Source organism: Mya arenaria, chromosome 7 (genome assembly GCF_026914265.1).
Source record: "Mya arenaria isolate MELC-2E11 chromosome 7, ASM2691426v1".
Taxonomy (NCBI): domain Eukaryota; kingdom Metazoa; phylum Mollusca; class Bivalvia; order Myida; family Myidae; genus Mya; species Mya arenaria.
The window spans coordinates 51,976,366-51,994,207 of record NC_069128.1 but is presented as its reverse complement, the minus strand read 5'-3'; positions in this window follow the sequence as shown (position 1 = coordinate 51,994,207).

The window sequence follows — 17,842 nt, the reverse complement described above, 5'->3', positions numbered from 1 at the left end:
ACGTTACCAATATGCTTACATTAGTGATGTACGATAGTACGTTACCAATATGCTTACATGAGTGATGTACGATAGTACGTTACCAATATGCTTGCATGAGTGATGTACGATAGTACGTTACCAATATGCTTGCATGAGTGATGTACGATAGTACGTTACCAATATGCTTGCATGAGTGATGTACGATAGTACGTTACCAATATGCTTGTATGAGTGATGTACGATAGTACTTTTGTATGCACTTACTTGATTGATGTACATCTGCATGTTTTCTATACGCTTAACTGGGTGATGTCTACTGGCACGTTTTCTGTTGGTTTGCTTGAGTGATGTACAATGGCACGTTTTCAATACGCTAGGCACTTACCTGAGTGATGTTGACTGCCAAATTGTATGTACAATTTACCTGAGTGATGCAAAGTGGTGAGTTTTTAATACGCTTACCTCAGTGATGTACAAAGGCATGTTTTCTATACGCTTACCTCAGTGATGTACAAAGGCATGTTTTCTTTACGCTAACTGAGAAATGTACAAAGGCACAATACTTATGATTGCCTGAGTGGTATACTAGGGCAAGTTTTCTATAGTATATATAATACACCTACCTGGGCGGTGTACACGATCGCATTTTTTAAACAATTACCTGGGTGGTGTACAAGGGGATGTTTTTTCTATACGCTTACCTGAGAAATGTTCAAGGGCACAATAATTATGCTTGCTTGAGTGATATGCTAAGGCAAGTTTTCTATGGGCGGTGAACGAGATCGCATTTTTACACACTTACCTTACCTTTTTTTAACTCAAGCTGAGCATTTTGTAACAAATGCTTGTTTTTTTATGAGAAAAAAAGCAAAAAAAATAAGTTCTTGACAATTAAATGATAAACTGCATTTTATGAGGATTTTATACCTTGTGTTATGTTTAAATCAGTAAAAACAGAAATCTATTGATGTGTCTACTGACTTTTAACAATGCATCATTTTTTTGTGAGTAAGGACAAAAAACCTCCAGTATTATGATATTTAAATCATTCATATTTAATTAATTGTTTGCAAGAAACAATACAACAGGAGCACATAAGAGCACATCAATGATTTTTTGTTTAGCCAAACAAAGGGCTCAACAAAAATAATATCCAGGGTAATGATCCATGCTTTATATACATATAATGTTTCCGGAATATGTCTACCAAGTTCCATTCGGATATCAATTTTCAAATCAAGGTATGAAAATATTTGCACGCCGAAGACGGCGCCAAGGTTTTGACAACAAATCTAAAAAAAAAATCTTTGATAAGCATACGAGCTCACAATTGAGCAAATATTTCAAATTCTTGCAAAGCTAATGAAGATAAAATTCTGAAATACATATACTAACAAAAGGAGGAACTTTCTTTCATAAAACAACAAACAGAAACAAGAGATGTTCGTCAAATATAGTGACCCCACCCTCCCCCTGAGCGCAATATTGTCAGGAACATTTAGACAATTGAATGAAATATGCCTGGACAAAAATGACAGCTGATTTGTCATTGACATTGGATGCATTTGAGGCAGTTTTAAGATTGAGACCATTCAAAGTGCGAGGACAGTAAGTACAGCTTTTAATCGTGTCAGATGATGACTGATATTTGCACATAAACATGTATCCTCTTAGCAGCAGGGATGGTAAATAAGATGTAATTTTAATTACCAATATGAGTTGCGACCTTCACCCTTGGCTCTATGACCTCTAAAACCTATAGGGCCATCAACTTGTCAGATCCAGCCTCAATGTCAAGTTTAATGAGCATAGGTCTAGGCATGGTTGAGTTATCACTCGGACAAGCTTCAACAACCTTAACAACTTTTTCCCGTTAACGTTCACTGTGACCTTGACCTTTGACCCGATGGCCCTGTATATCAATAGGGATCATCTACTGGTCGGGCTCAACCTTGATGTCAAGTTTGTTGATAAGTTCCAGGAATTGTCGATGTATCACTCGGACAAACTTTGCAGCTAACGACGGACAGACAGTCCGACCTAACGACCATTTTCAAGATCGACCGACATGTGCAAAGCATTATATCCACTCTTTTTCAAAAAGAGGCATGCTGATTTCATTACAAGAAATCAAGCTAACATGGATTATCTCTGATTATTGTCCACTTGGTTTACTAACCATTATAACTGGATCAATGACTGACATATACTGATTAAACGTTACCTAACGAAATCCAGTCTAGACAATTTGAAGTTTTATATTAATAAGTATCTATACAAATAAGAGATAGTACTTGGTCTTGGGCAATTATAGCATGCAATGATACATGTATTTGAAGTCAAATAAACTGTCAGCACCTTCAAACATAGCCCAACCCCTCCTCTCCAAATAAGCTCAAACAATACCATTAACAACGTCACCATATCTTCAACCCCAATCACAAAAAAAACTATATATTTACATGTACACTTTAAGGTAGGTATTGTCAAGGTCAATAACCCCCCCCCCCCCCACACACACAGCAACAAATACACTACCATCCCCCAACTATTTTCCCCAATCTCTTTGACTTCCGCATCACATTTTGCCTACCGCATGAACACCTTAAGGGAGTTCTGGTCAAGGCAAATAACTCCCTCAACTCCCCCAACAAAACGCTACCACCCCCAACCATATCCCACACTCTTCAACCCCTTCAAAGCTCTTTGCTCTCCGCATGTACAATTAAACGTAGGTCTAGTCCCCTAACGATTTCCCCAATCTCTTTAACCTTCACATACCTCTTTTCTCCCCGCATGTATACCTTAGTGAGGTAGTAATGGTCAAGGCTAATGGCTTACGTGAATCCCCACACCCCCTTACAAACAGAGCATGATCCCCGCCCCTTTCCCCAATATTTTCACCCCTCATACTTCTTTGCTCTCCTCATGTACGCCTTAATGTAGTTTTGTCAAGGTAAAAGGCCGAAGCACAATCGTCCACTTACTTCTCAAGCTCCCCTTTCTGAAATCAGCAATAACAACCGCTGTCACAGGAGTGATGAATACCCCCACATGCTGCCAGGCCAGAGGTTAACTATGGACTTGTATTCTGCGTTATCTGGTGTAAAAGATGAGCATTCAATGGTTCAGCCCCACTAGGCGCTTGTTCTGACATAGCCAGTTGCTGATCTATCAGCTTATTGAATAATGGGTACCGATTGACTTTCTGCAAGGCGCACGGCATAAAAGATAGGAATCAGGGATAAGATTTATGTTCATCAATCAAGGTGTCTGATAACTCCAGAAGGACAGTGGTGACACAACAATGAACACATTTCTTGACTTTTAAATTGGGCGATAGCTTTCAAAAGTTCCAACACCTGAGGACAGACTGTGGCCTTATTACAGCCTAGTTTTGAGTTGGTGAATTTGTTGTTCTGGTCTATTGAAACCAATAGAATTTATGGTTTCAGCATAACATTCCATAAGCTTTCCCCACAAATTACAAATCTAATTTAATTTTTATTCAAAATACAATAAACACAATAAACAACTTATCCACCAGACACACCTAATTTTGAACAAACAAGGATATGTTGCCTTTAAAGTAAAAACACTATATAAGGCTACTGCTAACATGTGAAAGTCATACCTTTACACCGATGTAAAAAAATAAACACAAACTTCAAATAATAGTGTATAGTACTATTCATTTAGTACTATTCATTGACGTTGGAAACAAATATGTTTACTGGCTTGATCAAATTAAAGTAATATTATGCAAACATACGTATATGGTTCGATAGTTCGTTAACTTTTGCACGATTGGGATATATGTTTGACTCATGGATAACACTTAAGATTTTTACCAGGCCTTTATGGCTTGTGTCGGGGCCGACATGCCGTCCCGCGGCGAGGCTAATTACCGAAAGGCTTCAATTACACTGACATGCTTTAATCACCAAAGCGACGAGCAATATTGAACAATAATCAACATTGCACACTTCCATCTATTCTAAACATTGCCAGTCAGAAAGAAACACAAGCATGGCTTCAAACTATTTAGCTCATGAATTACAAGATGGCGTCTATATAATCTCGTCATGAGAAAATCATGAGTCAAAGAACCAGCATGACACCAAACTTCATAGATTATGAACATTGATATGACTTCAACAGGTCTTCTTCTTCTTAAGACTAAATCAACATGAAGGGCTCATGAATATAAGTTAGATCCGTAGCATTTACAAACCATGACCTTTTTTAGGCAAATATTTGCTGTTGGAAATATGTATATGAATGTTTATTTAAAGCAGAGTATATTCATATTTTGAAATTGTACAGGAATGAAGGTGTTTCACTTTACAAAATTTACACTAAAGTTGCACTCTCACAGATTGACTTTTATGACATTTATTTTATTTTCATCTCAGAATTAGTTCATCTTAGTTTGGCACCACTGCCTTCAATTCAGTCATGCTATATATCTCACAACAAAGCAGATCTCAGTTGTTTGAAAAACTGCCGTAAATTTTATTTATCGTAATGCGTTGGTAATGCTTTTAGCTATAAAACATCAATTTTCGAACGTAAGAAACCCTGCTGTTTGATCTTTTGTCGGCATTTTTATATCACTGGTTTTCAGACACGTACGCCAAATAAGGCGCATTCCAAGACAAAAATATGAAATGTTGACAAAACGGTTAATCTGTGAGAGTGCAGCTTTAACAATGAGAGCATGAGCCACTGTTTTCCATTAGCTATCAAAGTTCCGAATACTGTGTACAAAACATCAATATTAATATAGCTGCCGAAATATGAAATTTAAAAACAGGAACGCATTTTAGCATTAATGTTCTGTGAAATATATAAAGGAAAAGATATGGTTTATCATACTGCAAAGAAAAAAATCTTAAAGACAAAGTGCATTTACAAAGGAAGAAACAATTGTTATAAAGGCTATTCAATTTTGTACTGAATATTTATGCGAAAAACTACAGAAACAAGCTCAGTAGCAAAAAGTTTACGCATAAACCCGGTTTGAAGGCACTGGACCACCGCAATACATAGAACAACAACAACAAATTAACAAACAAGAAACACGGACGACCAGCACAAAACTCCACAAACAGCACAGTGCATACATACTATATATAAAAAAACTAGGTATGTTTTCAGATGAAAAATGCTTTTTGAAACAAAAGCATTAAAATGTCAACTTTTAGACTAAGAAATCATTCATTTATTGCTTTCTTTAATTTTGAACAGAGATATGTCGAATATATGTTATTAAATATTAATAGCCGGTACGGTACGTTTCACATCGAATATTGGGAACAAGAGGAGCGTATGCAGCGAGAGGTAAGATCGATCACGTGATTTCTTGAAAAGTAAAGTGCTATTAGTAGCATAACCAATGCGAACTTAACGGTTGGATACCAGGCCAGCGGGAACAACAAGACTTACGTTAAGCATGGGTGCGGAGGTGTGTGTAAAGACAACCAAATGAAAATTGGTCCGGTGCCTAGGGGACTGGAACCAAAGAGCAACAGAAGCGGCGAACAACTGAGGAACGGCGACGAGTGACGGGGCGGGGGACAGATGTTGATGTAGTGCCATGGAAAATAAATGGTCTTACACGTGATATATTAAGTGATTAAGATTCTTTAAATAAGCTATGTAATTATGATTTAATATTTTAATATGATTTATGGGGCATTCTAGATTCTTGCAATGATATTGAAGGCTAAAAACGTATTAATTTTGTACAGAAATTTCAACAAAAGCAGGCTTAACGATGTAGCGGCGGTCTCGTATTATGCATCAATAACTAGATTTACAAATGAGGTGATAAAGTTTTGAATATATATCTAAAGATTTCTCTTGTTTGGATAGAGATATATTTAGCTGGGCGTTCCATATGGCCAAAAAATTCGCAAGAATATAAAAATATAATATTGATCTGTTTTACTTATTAATTGAAGATATTGGTTATTTCCAATCCCATGGCAGAGTTTTATTAGTAGGTCATTTGATAGATTATGAAGATTATGTGCCCGATTCTGTCTTGCCCAGATATTCCTTTGATAATATTATAACCAATATGGGTTTAAATTGTTAGATTTATGTTAATCCACTGCCTTGCCTATAGCTAACGGTCGACTATTTCACGAGACAGGATCATTTACATTCGTGAGTCACATGTGATCAAGTTTTATAAATAAAAATAAATGAATTGCAGAATTGATGTCATTATCGGGGTATGAATGCAATAGGGCTGGTCAAAGTGTGTGGAGTCCTTCAAAGGAGTTAATATAGATTTGAATAGATATCTTTTAGTGATAATGTTGATAACCAATTTTGGTATTTGGTTAAAATGATTAGATTTATGTAAATCCATTGCCTTGCGTATAGCTAATGATCGGCTATTTCCCGAACGGGATCATTTACATTCACGAGTCACGTGTGATCAAGTGTCATAGATCAATAAATTGAGATCTTACGGACTCCATACACTTTGACCAGCCCAAATATGTTCATACCCCGATATTGACATCAATCCCGCAATTCATTACTAATATTTACACCAATACTTAATTTTTTCATTCAAGAATTGTTTAAAAAATACTTCATTTCAGAAAAATTGAAAGAAATTGAGCGTATTCACCTAAAGTTTGCAAAAATATACTTGGGTTGCAACGAGCTCATGCAATATAGCCGTTTATGAAAGATATTGTCTCTTTTTCCCCTTCCTGGTTATTTTCCATGCAACATAGTGACCATATTTATATCATGTTTGCCAAGAAACTGTTATTTACATGTTTACGACGATAAACAACCATGTCTGTCTGTCTTTCGTATATATACTAGTACAACAAAATCATCTTAGTAAATGACGCAAATCAATGTATAAACCTGTGAGTTTATAATTACTATGATCATTTTAACTTCTATATCAATTGTAAGAACAGTTTTGCATTTCATTGTATACGGATGTTAATTCAATAAGCGAAATATTGCGGTAGTTATATATTTCATTAAACTTGAATAAAAAGTTAATTCTTAATGGAGAAAGGAAGGAAAACAGCAAAATTCATTTTATCGAAACAAACGACGTTTTTTTGTGGACATTCCTACAGGTAATAATTACATGTTTTGCTTCCCTAAATCTCAGTTTCACAAAAGATTCTACCTTTCTATTTAAACGAAATCCTGATGTTAATTAGAAATTTTTATTTTTTATAGTTTAGACACAGAATTATTACTATCTGAATCAAACATTGCATTCAATTGTTAATACTAAATTACTAATTCAATGTTATACTTACTTTTATTGTTATTTCTTACCATGTTCAATGCATTTCCATGATAACATTTAATGAACTGGATTTCAGTCAAAAAATGTTGCAATCGAGACCGCGCCTCAACGTCGGGTTTTGACGTGAAACTACTTTGCAAAGCCCACCAATATCCCACGTCAAACCCACTTAAAGGCGGGGTTATAATAGCAAACAGCTTAAAAAACAACAAAATACTACAGTAAGTCCGCAATAATTAATTATAACATCAGATGCTGAACTATTTTATAAACAGAGAGTAATAATACATATCGTTAATTGTCATGGGTACTAACACACATTGAATATTCTGTTAAAAAATAAAATATTAGATTTACAGTATAAATAAAAACAAACTCCTTCAACATATAAGTGATTTAAAGCATTACCAGCATTAAAATGGCCGGATTTAAAACGATTTGGTACTAAGGGTTCCAAACATAATCGAATTCCATTCCAAACTAAAGAGCTCGGTCATCTATCATATTTCTGATCTTTTGGTATTAATCAACTTCAGTCGAACACCATTGGCAGGGGTGTAGCTAGCCCTATATTCATGTGGATTCATAATTGTGCTAGGGGGTCTGGGGGCATGCCCCCCCACATCCTCCTGAAATTCATGAAAACAATGGTGCAGTCTGTGCGTTCTGAGATTTTTATTATTTATTACTGGAAAAATGACAGTTTTGGGATTATAAATCAACAAATAAACCTTATACACGGCAGATTCTGTTCTCAAAAATATTAAACAAATAAGCCCCGGTTATGTTAATAGCATTCATAATGTCCAATACAGTTATAATTTTCTGTCCTTTTTGTTATTGAACTGCATCAATTTAATTTTCAATGTTTTCCTGCAAAATTACCATGGCTTGAGGTTTTTTCGCCATTCCCTGGGTGTTCGAGCCATTTATACTCGGGTTCTACTGTAGTCTAGGTGCATTTTAAACTGGCTTGTATAATTCCATAAGCCTCTGATCTCGTGAATCTCATCACCATCATCATCATCACCATCATCATTATCATCGTCGTCGTCGTCGGCATCGACGTCCTCCTCAACATCCTACACCTCCTCCACTTCCTCCTTTTCCTCCTCCTCCTCCTCCCCCTCGTCATCGTCGTCGTCGTCCTCCTCCTCCTCTTCCTTCTCCTCGTTATCATCATCAACATTATCATCATCATCGTCGTTGTCGTCGTCGTCCTCCTCCTCTTCCTCCATTACATCATGGTAAGTACATACCATTACATCATGGTAACTAAATACCATTGCATCATGATAACTAAATACCATTACATCATGGTTACTACATACCATTACATCATGGTAACTACATACCATTACATCATGGTTACTACATACCATTACATCATGGTAACTAAATACCATTGCATCATGGTAACTAAATACCATTGCATCATGGTAATTACATAGCATTACATCATGGTTACTTCATACCATCACATCATGGTAACTACATACCATAAGACATCATGGTTACTACATACCATTACATCATGGTTACTACATACCATTACATCATGGTTACTACATAGCATTACATCATGGTAACTACAAACCATTACATCATGGTTACTACATACCATTACATCATGGTAACTACATACCATTACATCATGGTTACTACATACCATTGTATCATGGTTACTATGTACCATTGTATCATGGTTACTACATACCATTACATCATGGTTACTACATACCATTACATCATGGTTACTACACACCATCACATCATGGTAACTACATACCATTGCATCATGGTAACTAAATACCATTGCATCATGGTAACTACATACCATTACATCATGGTAACTAAATACCATTGCATCATGGTAATTACATAGCATTACATCATGGTAACTACATACCATTACATCATGGTAACTACATAGCATTACATCATGGTAACTACATACCATTACATCATGGTAACTACATACCATTACATCATGGTAACTACATACCATTACATCATGGTAACTACATACCATTACATCATGGTAACTACATACCATTGCATCATGGTAACTATGTACCATTGCATCATGGTAACTACATACCATTGCATCATGGTAACTACATACCATTGCATCATGGTAACTACATACCATTACATCATGGTAACTAAATACCATTGCATCATGGTAATTACATACCATTACGTCATGGTTACTACATACCATCACATCATGGTAACTACATACCATTGCATCATGGTTACTACATACCATTGTATCATGGTTACTACATACCATTACATCATGGTTACTACATACCATTACATCATGGTAACTACAAACCATTACATCATGGTTACTACATACCATTACATCATGGTAACTACATACCATTACATCATGGTAACTACATACCATTACATCATGGTTACTACATACCATTACATCATGGTTACTACATACCATTACATCATGGTAATTAAATACCATTACATCATGGTAACTGAATACCATTGCATCATGGTAATTACATACCATTACGTCATGGTTACTACATACCATTGCATCATGGTAACTACATAGCATTACATCATGGTAACTACATACCATTACATCATGGTTACTACATACCATTACATCATGGTAACTACATACCATTACATCATGGTTACTACATAGCATTACATCATGGTAACTACATACCATTACATCATGGTAACTACATACCATTGCATCATGGTAACTAAATACCATTGCATCATGGTAATTACATACCATTACATCATGGTAATTAAATACCATTGCATCATGGTAACTACATACCATAAGACATCATGGTAACTAAATACCATTGCATCATGGTAACTACATACCATTACATCATGGTTACTACATACCATTACATCATGGTAACTACATACCATTACATCATGGTTACTACATACCATTGTATCATGGTTACTATGTACCATTGCATCATGGTTACTACATACCATTACATCATGGTTACTACATACCATTACATCATGGTAACTACATACCATAAGACATCATGGTTACTACATACCATTACATCATGGTTACTACATAGCATTACATCATGGTAACTACATACCATTACATCATGGTTACTACATACCATTACATCATGGTAACTACATACCATTACATCATGGTTACTACATAGCATTACATCATGGTTACTACATAGCATTACAGCATGGTAACTACATACCATTACATCATGGTTACTACATACCATTACATCATGGTTACTACAAACCATTACATCATGGTTACTACATACCATTACATCATGGTTACTACATAGCATTACAGCATGATAACTACATACCATTACATCATGGTTACTACAAACCATTACATCATGGTAACTACATAGCATTACAGCATGATAACTACATTGCATTACAGCATGGTAACTACATAGCATTACATCATGGTTACTACATACCATTACATCATGGTTACTACAAACCATTACATCATGGTTACTACATACCATTACATTACATCAAGGTAACTACATAACATTGTTTCATTGTAGCTACATAGTATGTAAGGAATCTAGTTTGGCGAAAATAAAAATGAGATAAAAGTAAATGACAAAAGCCATCTTGTATATATTTTATCACAACACACACTGAAACATTTGGGACTCTGAATCAGCATAGTGATATGAATTAAAATGCCCCTTATTGTTTTCTTCCAAAGCCAAATTACTCTACTCAACCAGTCGACGAACTAATTGTATATTAGCTTTGTGGCAAATTATGCAGGGAAATGGTAAAATTATTGAGGAAAATATCAATCCACATGGTTTTATTAAGCACGACAGATGTATAGAAAGTAGACGGAAGTCATTAAATGTTATATTTCCTCGCTGGTTTATTTTTTATTAAACATAGAAAGCTTTAGTAACATATGTGTGTCTTATTACGTTCAAAACGTCTGTATATTTACATACTTAAAGAATACATTTTACTCGTTTCTTTTATAAAATTACATTTTTCTTAAAAGTCATGAAACTCAATAGAACTTTCTTGACTATAGCGCAATGGACGTACACCTACTTTCTCTTCTTAAAATATTATGATTCTTTTCTATTGTGAAGTTAACATTACGACTTCTAAATGTTCAACGAATAATAGCTTAGTGTTAACATTTTTGTATTTTTGTTCCTATTTCAAACTCTGTAATTCAAACACATTCTATTCATGAACAGTTTTAATATGAACGACAATCCATACCGGTAGAATCATTCACATTAAAATATAAGTCCACGATGCACCAGCAGATCAGCATATATATGATATTATCCAATTTTGTTTCTTAACCATTTTACATCGTAAGTTATGTCGAATGTAAAATAGACTGTCAAAAAAACTAATAATATAATAATATATAATTTAAAACCAATAGATATTATTGACGTTTGATGTGAGATATTCTAGCCATGTTTCATTTCATTCATTTCATTAAATGCTATATGTGCATAATCAGTTTTATAGTATATGTATAATCAATTATTACTTATATGCATAACGAGTTCAACAGTTTGCTTATAATCAATTCTACAGTATGTATAAAAACAATTATACTAGTATGTGTATAACAAGTATTTACAGTATGTGTATAGTCAGTTCTACAGTTTGTGTATAGGTAGTTCTACAGTATGTGTATATAGCTAGTTCTTCAGTATGTATATAGCTTGTTCTACAGTATGTGTATAGCTAGTTCTACAGTTTGTATATAGCTAGTTCTACAGTTTGTGTATAGCTAGTTCTACAGTATGTATATAGCTAGTTCTACAGTATGTATATAGCTAGTTCTACAGTATGTGTATAGCTAGTTCTACAGTTTGTATATAGCTAGTTCTACAGTTTGTGTATAGGTAGTTCTACAGTTTGTGTATAGCTAGTTCTACAGTATGTGTATAGGTAGTTCTACAGTATGTGTATAGCTAGTTCTACAGTGTGTGTATAGCTAGTTCTACAGTATGTGTATAGCTAGTTCTACAGTATGTGTATAGGTTGTTCTACAGTTTGTATATAGCTAGTTCTACAGTTTGTGTATAGCTAGTTCTACAGTATGTGAATAGGTAGTTCTACAGTATGTGTATAGCTAGTTCTACAGTATGTGTATAGCTAGTTCTACATTATGTGTATAGCTAGTTCTACAGTATGTGTATAGCTAGTTCTACAGTATATGTATAGCTAGTTCTACAGTATGTGTATAGCTAGTTCTACAGTATGTGTATAGCTAGTTCTACAGTATGTGTATAGCTAGTTCTACAGTATGTGTATAGCTAGTTCTACAGTATTTATATAGCTAGTTCTACAGTATGTGTGTAGCTAGTTCTACAGTATGTATATAGCTAGTTCTACAGTATGTGTGTAGCTAGTTCTACAGTTTGTGTATAGCTAGTTCTACTGTTTGTATATAGCTAGTTCTACTGTTTGTATATAGCTAGTTCTACAGTATGTGTATAGCTAGTTCTACAGTATGTGTATAGCTAGTTCTACAGTATGTGTATAGCTAGTTCTACAGTAGGTGTATAGTCAGTTCTACAGTGTGTATATAGTCAGTTCTACAGTATGTGTATAGCTAGTTCTACAGTATGTGTATAGCTAGTTCTACAGTATGTGTATAGCTAGTTCTACAGTATGTGTATAGTCAGTTCTACAGTATGTGTATAGCTAGTTCTACAGTATGTGTATAGCTAGTTCTACAGTATGTGTATAGCTAGTTCTACAGTATGTGTATAGTCAGTTCTACAGTATGTGTATAGCTAGTTCTACAGTATGTGTATATAGCTAGTTCTACAGTATGTGTATAGCTAGTTCTACAGTTTGTGTATAGCTAGTTCTACAGTATGTGTATAGCTAGTTCTACAGTATGTGTATAGCTAGTTCTACAGTATGTGTATAGCTAGTTCTACAGTATGTGTATAGCTAGTTCTACAGTTTGTGTATATAGCTGGTTCTACAGTTTGTATATAGCTAGTTCTACAGTATGTGTATAGCTAGTTCTACAGTATGTGTATAGCTAGTTCTAGAGTATGTGTATAGCTAGTTCTACAGTATGTGTATAGCTAGTTCTACAGTATGTGTATAGCTAGTTCTACAGTTTGTGTATAGCTAGTTCTACAGTGTGTGTATAGCTAGTTCTACAGTATGTGTATAGCTAGTTCTACAGTATGTGTATAGCTAGTTTTACAGTATGTGTATAGCTAGTTCTACAGTATGTGTATAGTTAGTTCTACAGTATGTGTATAGCTAGTTCTACAGTATGTGTATAGCTAGTTCTACAGTATGTGTATAGCTAGTTCTACAGTATGTGTATAGCTAGTTCTACAGTATGTGTATAGCTAGTTCTACAGTATGTGTATAGCTAGTTCTACATAATGTATATAGTTAGTTCTACAGTATGTATATAGCTAGTTCTACAGTATGTGTATAGTTAGTTCTACAGTATGTGTATAGTAAGTTCTACAGTTTGTGTATAGCTAGTTCTACAGTATGTGTATATCTAGTTCTACAGTATGTGTATAGCTAGTTCTACAGTATGTGTATAGCTGGTTCTACAGTATGTGTATAGCTAGTTCTACATTATGTGTATAGCTAGTTCTACAGTATGTGTATAGCTAGTTCTACAGTATGTGTATAGCTAGTTCTACAGTATGTGTATAGCTAGTTCTACAGTTTGTGTATAGCTAGTTCTACAGTATGTGTATAGTTAGTTCTACAGTATGTGTATAGCTGGTTGTACAGTATGTGTATAGCTGGTTGTACAGTATGTGTATAGCTAGTTCTACATTATGTGTATTGCTAGTTCTACAGTATGTGTATAGCTAGTTCTACAGTATGTGTATAGCTAGTTCTACAGTATGTGTATAGCTAGTTCTACAGTTTGTGTATAGCTAGTTCTACAGTGTGTATATAGTTAGTTCTACAGTATGTGTATAGCTGGTTGTACAGTATGTGTATAGCTGGTTCTACAGTATGTGTATAGCTAGTTCTACATTATGTGTATAGCTAGTTCTACAGTATGTGTATAGCTAGTTCTACAGTATGTGTATAGCTAGTTCTACAGTTTGTGTATAGCTAGTTCTACAGTATGTGTATAGCTAGTTCTACAGTTTGTATATAGCTAGTTCTACAGTATGTGTATAGCTAGTTCTACAGTATGTGTATAGCTAGTTCTACAGTATGTGTATAGCTAGTTCTACAGTATGTGTATAGCTAGTTCTACAGTATGTGTATAGCTAGTTCTACAGTATGTGTGTAGCTAGTTCTACAGTATGTATATAGCTAGTTCTACAGTATGTGTGTAGCTAGTTCTACACTTTGTATATAGCTAGTTCTACTGTTTGTATATAGCTAGTTCTACGGTATATGTATAGCTAGTTCTACATTATGTGTATAGCTTGTTCTAGAGTATGTGTATAGCTAGTTCTACAGTTTGTATATAGTCAGTTCTACAGTGTGTATATAGTCAGTTCTACAGTATGTGTATAGCTAGTTCTACAGTATGTGTATAGCTAGTTCTACAGTATGTGTATAGCTAGTTCTACAGTATGTGTATAGTCAGTTCTACAGTATGTGTATAGCTAGTTTTACAGTATGTGTATAGCTAGTTCTACAGTATGTGTATAGCTAGTTCTACAGTATGTGTATAGTCAGTTCTACAGTATGTGTATAGCTAGTTCTACAGTATGTGTATAGCTAGTTCTACAGTATGTGTATAGCTAGTTCTACAGTTTGTGTATAGCTAGTTCTACAGTATGTGTATAGCTAGTTCTACAGTATGTGTATAGCTAGTTCTACAGTATGTGTATAGCTAGTTCTACAGTATGTGTATAGCTAGTTCTGCAGTTTGTGTATATAGCTGGTTCTACAGTTTGTTTATGGCTAGTTCTACAGTATGTGTATAGCTAGTTCTACAGTATGTGTATAGCTAGTTCTACAGTATGTGTATAGCTAGTTCTACAGTATGTGTATAGCTAGTTCTACAGTATGTGTATAGCTAGTTCTACAGTTTGTGTATAGCTAGTTCTACAGTATGTGTATAGCTAGTTCTACAGTATGTGTATAGCTAGTTCTACAGTATGTGTATAGCTAGTTCTACAGTATGTGTATAGCTAGTTCTACAGTATGTGTATAGCTAGTTCTACAGTATGTGTATAGCTAGTTCTACAGTTTGTGTATAGCTAGTTCTACAGTGTGTGTATAGCTAGTTTTACAGTATGTGTATAGCTAGTTCTACAGTATGTGTATAGCTAGTTCTACAGTATGTGTATAGCTAGTTCTACAGTATGTGTATAGCTAGTTCTACATAATGTATATAGTTAGTTCTACAGAATGTGTATAGCTAGTTCTACAGAATGTGTATAGCTAGTTCTACAGTATGTGTATAGTTAGTTCTACAGTATGTGTATAGTAAGTTCTACAGTTTGTGTATAGCTAGGTCTACAGTATGTGTATATCTAGTTCTACAGTATGTGTATAGCTAGTTCTACAGTATGTGTATAGCTGGTTCTACAGTATGTGTATAGCTAGTTCTACAGTATGTGTATAGCTAGTTCTACAGTATGTGTATAGCTAGTTCTACAGTATGTATATAGCTAGTTCTACAGTATGTGTATAGCTAGTTCTACAGTTTGTGTATAGCTAGTTCTACAGTTTGTATATAGCTAGTTCTACAGTATGTGTATAGCTAGTTCTACAGTATGTGTATAGCTAGTTCTACAGTATGTGTATAGCTAGTTCTACAGTATGTGTATAGCTAGTTCTACAGTATGTGTATAGCTAGTTCTACAGTATGTGTATAGCTAGTTCTACAGTATGTGTATAGCTAGTTCTACAGTATGTGTATAGCTAGTTCTACAGTATGTGTATAGCTAGTTCTACAGTATGTGTATAGCTAGTTCTACAGTATGGGTATAGTCAGTTCTACAGTATGTGTATAGCTAGTTCTACAGTATGTGTATAGCTAGTTCTACAGTATGTGTATAGCTAGTTCTACAGTTTGTGTATAGCTAGTTCTACATTATGTGTATAGCTAGTTCTACATTATGTGTATAGCTAGTTCTACAGTTTGTGTATAGCTAGTTCTACAGTATGTGTGTAGCTAGTTCTACAGTATGTGTATAGCTAGTTCTACAGTATGTGTGTAGCTAGTTCTACAGTTTGTATATAGCTAGTTCTACAGTATGTGTATAGCTAGTTCTACAGTTTGTATATAGCTAGTTCTACAGTATGTGTATAGTTAGTTCTACAGTATGTGTATAGTTAGTTCTACAGTATGTGTATAGGTAGTTCTACAGTTTGTATATAGCTAGTTCTACAGTTTGTGTATAGGTAGTTCTACAGTTTGTGTATAGCTAGTTCTACAGTTTGTATATAGCTAGTTCTACAGTATGTGTATAGCTAGTTCTACAGTTTGTATATAGCTAGTTCTACAGTATGTGTATAGCTAGTTCTACAGTTTGTATATAGCTAGTTCTACAGTATGTGTATAGTAAGTTCTACAGTTTGTATATAGCTAGTTCTACAGTTTGTGTATAGCTAGTTCTACAGTATGTGTATAGTCAGTTCTACAGTATGTGTATAGCTAGTTCTACAGTATGTGTATAGCTAGTTCTACAGTATGTGTATAGCTAGTTCTACAGTATGTGTATATAGCTAGTTCTACAGTATGTATATAGCTAGTTCTACAGTATGTGTATATAGCTAGTTCTACAGTATGTGTATAGCTAGTTCTACAGTATATGTATAGTCAGTTCTACAGTATGTATATAGCTAGTTCTACAGTTGGTATATAGGTAGTTCTACAGTTTGTATATAGCTAGTTCTACAGTATGTGTATAGCTAGTTGTACAGTATGTGTGTAGCTAGTTGTACAGTTTGTATATAGCTAGTTCTACAGTTTGTGTATAGGTAGTTCTACAGTTTGTATATAGGTAGTTCTACAGTATGTGTATAGCTAGTTCTACAGTGTGTGTATAGTCAGTTCTACTGTATGTGTATAGTCAGTTCTACAATTTGTATATAGCTAGTTCTACATTATGTGTATAGCTAGTTCTACAGTATGTGTATAGCTAGTTCTACAGTTTGTATATAGGTAGTTCTACAGTATGTGTATAGTCAGTTCTACAGTTTGTATATAGGTAGTTCTACAGTATGTGTATAGTCAGTTCTACAGTTTGTATATAGGTAGTTCTACAGTATGTGTATAGTCAGTTCTACAGTTTGTATGTAGGTAGTTCTACAGTATGTGTATAGTCAGTTCTACAGTTTGTATGTAGGTTGTTCTACAGTATGTGTATAATCTATTCTACAGTTTGTGTATATCTAGTTCTACAGAATGCGTATACTTAATTTTATAATTTTATTCATTTAAGCCACTCGGAATAAACTGTATTGCTAGTTGTTAAACAATATTACATGTACTTCGGCTATAGCTATCTGATTAAAACATAATTATGTATTAATGCCGATATACAGCAGTTCACTTTATGGTTTAATCAACAAAACAAA